Below are 7282 nucleotides of genomic sequence, written 5' to 3'. Positions count from 1 at the left end.
AGGTAAATGATACCTTCATTTTCCTGGCATCAAGTGAGGCTGGGGTTAGAAACACTGTTACAGAGAGCATGACCAGCACTTTTACTAGGCAGGGTGCCGAAAGGTTAGGAAACCTGTTCTAATTTGGCAGGAGATTACCTGGAATCCACTTGTGTTTTCTGCCATGGTTAACCTGTAAAGCATGGTGATAGTTTTCATTTTTCAGTCACACCGTGAGTGTGTTTTGAGTTCATCATAACTAAGCTTAATGCATTCGAAGTAGAGCATTTTGTCTGTGCCATATTCCAAATTTGTTAGCAAGGAGATTTTTTTAATAGGTGACTTCTATCACAATGAATCCATCAGCTGATATTTTTTCTTTTTCAAGCTGGATACAAAGATATAAGATAGAGAAATCAGAAATCTTTTTCAGAGAGTTAGAAACTTGGCCCTGGGATGACAACCCTCGTTTAATCATTAACTTAACATGCTACCTAAGGTAGATACAATATTCAACAAACTCTCCACGCCTAAGCGTATTAATCTTAGAAAATGAGGGCAGCCACATAATGGCAGCCTGACCACCAAGGAGCAACATTAGAACATGCAAGTAAGTACATGGAAAATGGGCTTTGGTGTACTGAGAGTAACGCCACTCACAGTAGTATGATATAGTAATTTTATATATTATATATCTACATTACAGTAATGTAGATAGTAATAATGCAAAGTATTATTCCAAAACTGAATAAGAGGTGCTTATTCCCTTCACTCCTTAAAGAACTCCTTGACAATTCAGCACCTTGGTCTAACAATTCCAGACTTGACTTGCTGCTGTTTACTAATTAAATCCACTCAGTAATTAGAAAGAACTTGTGTGTCTCCCCTGTCCCCATCCCCCTCCCTGCCTGAACTTCTTAAACAAGCATCGGGTATGTGGTAAATGGTGCGTTTTAATAAATGTTTTGTAAAGGCCAATTATTCAGTCAATATTGAATCCTGTGATAGGAAATACAGCTGCGTAGCTACAGGGAAGATGTCTACATACTGTTGGCATCTGTTTGCTAGGTAATGTTCTTAAACGGCCTGGCCTTCCTCCAAACTTTGATTATTCATAAATCTGTTGAGTGTGGTAAATTGCACTATTAGCGTTTAATCTTTTATTGAAGCAAACTCAGGAGACTGAAATCTATTTGCTTTAGCAAGCTTGTTCACTGATAAATATATGATTTAAAATTTTCCTTTTGTGAATTCCTCAGTGCAAGAAAAACACAGCTGGGCACGGCACAAATCATATTTATCTTTTCATTAACTAAAGTACAAGAAGATAGTATCATTGGAGGCTTATAAGGAGGGATTGCTAAAGAACAGTCCTCCTCCTGTTTGCACACCCACTTGAGAAAAACTTTCCAAACAAGTATTTGAGATACTTGTGAGAAAAGCTGGTTGAATCGTCAAAAGAAGACCAAGGGAATGTATATAAGGTAGTTGGATTTCAGATAACATTTTTCCCCTGAGTGTTCAGATTGGTTAAATATTAGAGGAAGGGAGATAATGACACTGTTTGCCGCCATAAGCTTAGACATATACCTTTTTTCACAAGGTTGGTTTGAAAGGCATATCAAAGATTTTCCATCCCAGATGCTTTAGTTTCAATGTGGTAAAGGGCATTGCAGGTAGAGAAAGATTGCTTGGCTCTGCCAGATGGGGACATAGAAACTTTATATATAGACTTAATAATAGATATAATTTTTTGCTTCTTGTGAATAAAACAATAAACTAATTGGCTGTCATTGTGGGATTTTTAAATACACATATTTAAAATTTTTCAGCATTATTCCCTCTGCTAGCAGGAAGGTTATGAAAAATTCTGTGAGATTTTTGAGGGTGCTTATTTGCAATGTGCACTAAACCAGGCCATTAGGGGAAATCTTCCTGAATGGAATAAGTGACTTCTGGCTTACATGTGTTAACAATAAATTCTTCAGTTGGGAGAGTAAGATGAAATTACAGGAGTCTTCCCCAATTTTCCCTGCATCTCTGGATCACGAGGAATGACATTGTGTTTCTCTAGTACCTCCAACCCATGGCAAAATGACATATACACAGTAGGTGGCTAATAACTACAGATTGTGTACCTCTGCAGAACTGTTGGGCTCTGCAAAAATGGACTATGCTATAGATATGTTCTTCTGTCGCCTTCCTACCACACCCCAGAAGCACTCAAGAAGAAGTAGGGAGACTAGAGAAGGGAGGCTCCTTTCCAGCCAAGGGCAGCAGAGCTCCAACCACCTTGAGCTCCACCCTGACCCAGGGCTACCCCCAAATAGGCTAATGCTCCATCGTAAGAGTGGATCAGCCTGGGCCGGGTTTAATCTCTTCCCTACTTCCCACCCTCTAAGGCTCCTAAGTCCCTTTCCTAAATAGAGCTAAAAGAAGGCAAAGGCAACTCCTTCTTGCCTCAGTTTACCTATCCTAGTCAGATTCTTCGAGAGGCCAAAATATTTTCTGTTAGTGATGGCATTTATTAAAACATTAGCTTACTTTAATTAAAACTTGTTTAAACTGTCATCTGCTGGTTTGTGGATTCTAGGGTTTGTAACTACTTGTCCTTCTTATTCTTCTTTTATTTTAAAATTCACCAACCCAATATTAAGTTTTTTCTTTTTCACATGGACATTTAAGGATGGTATTGGAAAAGTAAAGATGGGTAGTTAAAAATCACAACTAGTAAAATGAAAGGTGTTTTCTTAATATCATTCAGCCCAACTCAATATAAAGAGAAGAGAACTGAGGTCATGAGATGTAAAGAGAGTTTTTCAAAGGCCACATGGTTCATGGAAGGGCAAGGACTAGAAACCAGGCCTGAAGCCAATACTTTTTCAACTTCCTGGTTTTTATCTGTATGAGTAACAGAAACTCCAAAATAGTGGCTTAAAATTTAAAAGAAGTATGAAGGCTGGCGGCCAGTCATGGGTACGGCAGTTCTATGTTGTCATTAGGACTCCCGATCCTTCTAGCTTCTGCTGTACGGTTATTAGGTGTGACCTCCACCCGCACGTTCTCAAGATGGTTGCAAAGTGCCAGCCATCTTGTGCACATTCTAAGCAAGAAAAATGTTAAGAACAACAAAGAAGAATGGTGCATGCCAGTAAGTCAGTTCCCCTTGAAGGGCATTTCTGGAAGCCCCTACCCAGTGATAACTGTATATCTAATTGACCAGAACCAGTGCAGCTGCAAGGCAAGCTGGGAAATGTACTCCTTCCTTCCTTCCATCCTCCCTCCTTCTCTCCCTCCCTCCTCCTTTCTTGCCTGTCTCTCTCTCTCTCCCCTACCCTCTTTCATGCCTTAAATAATATTGGGTCTGTTATTAGTAAGGTCAAAAAGAAGAATTGATATCGGGCAGGCAACTTTTTGTCTCTACACCCCTATGTTTCATATTAAGCAATTACTTTAGGGTTTAGAAGCATAATATTTTACAATATTTTTTCTTTAATGGTATTTCTTCAAATTGCCAGTATGAAAAGACCAAGTATAATATGGGATCAGGTATCGCTTTATGTGAATGAAACAATGGGAGGATAACTTAGGAACTATCATGTCTGAATTGTGTGTTGTCTTTCCCTGTTCAGTGAGACGTTGTTTCCATTGTTTCCATTGGCTTGAAAGTGAGCCTGGCAATGAATACCACGCTGACCTCACTGAGGCATGCTTCGTAGATAACTAATGAAGACCATTTAAATATTTAGAAGTAAATAGCAAATAGTTTGCTTACTTCACCCTGCATATTTTATGCGTACATAATTTTCAAATGCCTGAAATTGCAACTCATATTAAGTAATTTAAGATCATGACTAACAATGACAGAATCTCTCAGGCCTTACTGAGAGGAAGTAAACTCACTAATGCATAACTTTACCAGCAGATGCATTTGTGGGCAGCACCGAGGAGAATTTATTTGCCAATATCTTCATTGGTCATAAGATTTATGGTGCTGTCTGGCTATGAATTTGTCTCTAACTAAGGTTAGTTTCCTTTGTTAATTCCTTTTATTTATGTTGATTTTAATCTAAGATAATCATTTAGAGTGAGAAAGTGAAAACTCTCCTGAATGTCAGACTGGCAGCTGTGTTCCTCGTAAGTAGCACACCCTATGTATAGTGTTTGTTCTTGGCAGGATACAGATTAGAGACTTCTGAAGACATCAAGGAGGTTTCGAGAAGCAATAATGCTGGGAGGCTGCCACACCCGGAAATCCATTAATGTCACTGTGTCCTCTTAGTGGAGAGTGGCTTTACAGCCTGGCGCTCCTGACTCCTTAGCCACTGACTACCTCAGTGCCATAGTGAAGAGGAAGAATTGGAATGTGATATGTCACCCGGTGTGCATGGGAAAATGTAGTCAATAATGGGGTAGAACGCAGCCTCTTCCATTAGACCTTTCGTTAAGTATTTGACTCCATATGCGTTCACTTACCACTTTGTTCTCCTTCTGGTGTTCTCTGATGTCACACACCCCTTCACTCCAATCTCTAACCTGAAAAGAACCGAACAGCAAGGCTTGTGAGCCTGAATCTTCCAATGATTATCTCTGTGTCAAATTCCAAACTCACCGTTTTGAAAATTGAACCTTTACAACTACAAGTTAGAGACATTAATATTAGTATCTATAAAACATCGGAGTGCTTCTTAAGTGTACTTTGCCAGATAATTGTTGCACAGTTTTGCTATCGAGCAAGAATATTGTGAATATATTGATTTTCAAATAACAGAGTGTCTTTGGAGCCCATCTCTGTCTGCACGCACGGCACGTCCGGCTGCCTGTCTGGATTCCATCATGCCAGCTGCCATATCTTATCAGTGCAGAGCCCTATGAAGAGGATCCTATATATTAGCCACAACATGACCTGTGTGACCAGGATCAGCCCCACCAATTACCCCACTGATGGTGCAGTGATTTAGAAGGAACAGCTCAAGGATGCCATTATTTACCATATATCATAGCCCAGGATAATGTTGACAAAATCTTTCCCCAAAGATTGGGGTTTTATATATCAAGAATATTGGCAACTGAGCTTTCTCTTAACTTCTTTCTGTTTTGCTGCCGCTTAAGCAGATCCTAATTGGTAGAGATCCTGACAGGTCTAGCTCCTGACTAATATAACTACTCAGAGCAACAGTTAGTCCTGAGCACACAGTCCCCAGCCAGGCTCCTGGCAGGAGTCCATGGGAATAATATCCTTCCTTTGGCAGCTGCCTGGGCAACAGTCTATGGAAAGGATGAGAGTGGGTCTCTGTTTAGCACTTTAGGTTGAAATACTCGTTCTTTACCTAGAAAGCTTCAAAAACTTGTGAAAAATAAATACATTAAGCCAATATAGTATGTGCTGATGTGGACATTGTATTTGAAGCAGAGATACATCTCATAGTGAAAGGGAATGAGATGCTACAGGAGAAATGGCCCTTAATTATCTGTGTGTCTTAGGTAAGTTACTTAACTTCTTTGGATCTGCTTCCTTATCTACTTAGCAAGCTTTTGGATTAGATGGCTTCTAAGACCCCTTCCCTTCTAACATTCTGTGGTTCCATTCGGAGTAGATAGTTTCAGAAATGCAATCCTATTTGTACCTGACACTTAGCTGTTTTAAAATTAAGTGGTTTTTAAAAATTTATTGCACCATTATTTCCACAAAGTACTTGAGGCAGCTTACAAGAAAAATACAGGTACCAAAAAAAAAAAAAAAACCAAAAAACCAAAAAACAAAACCCAACACTATTATCATAAGATAAATACTGAAGAGTAAAAGAAGAAGGGGGAAGGCAGCATATATAATAACCAATTCTGGAAAGAACTATAAGAAAGTACTGACTCTTTATCTCTGAGCTTCCCAGCAACCAAAGCAAAAATTTATGGAAGAGAAAATGGCACATGGTGGTGTTTATTTTCCCATGTTCCATGTTTGTTAGATTCAAAATTTCCCCAGGGATTTAGAAGTTAAGTATATCATGACATTGGGAAAAATCTACCTAGATTTCAGGTTTAAATTCTAGGGCTATCAATCATGCACTTAGAATGCCTAACATTTGAATCTATCCTGCATGGAAGTGTTCATATTCCTTTCAATCTGTTAATTAATACCATAGTTTATTTTCCTATCTCTACATTTACTTTAACTAGCGTCCTGGGCCAGACTTGTTTTTTTCCACATGGAATAAAAAATAGTTTTGGTTTGTTATCTTTCTATCAATGTAGTATGAAATTTAACATATTAAAAAGAAGCAAAAATAATTTTACTTAATAATAAATCTTTCATTAAGATTGTAGGATTTATACTCATGTTCCCCTATTTCCCCAATTCCTTTATGCTAAATCAGGGAAAGGGACATTATTAAACAAGCAACGGCTCCTTGTTTTTAGCTATTATAAGCAACCTTTTTTTTTTTGGCTGGTTAGGTTTTTTAAAATTTATTTTATTTATTTATTTTTTCTTTTCCATAGTAATTTATTTGTTCCCTTTAAAGTACATTTATTTTTTTTAACATCTTTATTGGAGTATAATTGCTTTACAGTGGTGTGTTAGTTTCTGCTTTATAGCAAAGTGAATCAGCTATATGTATACATATATCCCCATATCGCCCCCCTCTTGCGTCTTCCTCCCACCCTCCCTATCCCGCCCCTCTAGGTGGTCACAGAGCACCGAGCTGATCTCCCTGGTATGCAGCTGAGCTATTATAAGCAATCTTTTCTAATCTTTGATAGTCTAACTTCCATTTACTTTAAGAAAGCAAACATAATTTTCTTTAATATTTCAGCAGTGAAATTAATTGGAATCTAGAATTAACTTTCTCCTTTCTTTCAACCATCCTATTTATGAGTGAAAGAATGTTTAAAAGTAGACTGTGTGTGTATGTGTGTGTGTGTGTGTGTGTGTGTGTGAAGTGCTCTGTATATGATCTAAAGAGAGATTTACACACGGACCTCCTGCTCCTTCAATTTTCAGTGACAGGACTTAAATACCTTTTATCTTGAAGAAAAAGTAACAAATAGTTCATGTATACTCAGCTCATTGTTAAAGGGTGAGTTATGAGTTTTCCTGTTTTGGATCAAGAGAAAAGACAGGAGAAAGTGTTTGGGAAAGAGGCAGCCAAACTGGGGAAAGAAGTGCCCATCCCCAGCCCTGCTCCAGCCACTGTAGAGGTAGTAGCAGCCTGGTACATCTTTAACATCACTCCTTGTCTCCTATGTAGGAGATATGCCTCTTTGGGCAAAAGCAAAACAAGTTCATTCTTTCTGTCACTGTATT

This window comes from Mesoplodon bidens (genome assembly GCF_964165515.1).
Source record: "Mesoplodon bidens genome assembly, chromosome: 5".
Taxonomy (NCBI): domain Eukaryota; kingdom Metazoa; phylum Chordata; class Mammalia; order Artiodactyla; family Ziphiidae; genus Mesoplodon; species Mesoplodon bidens.
This window is presented reverse-complemented; position numbering follows the sequence as displayed.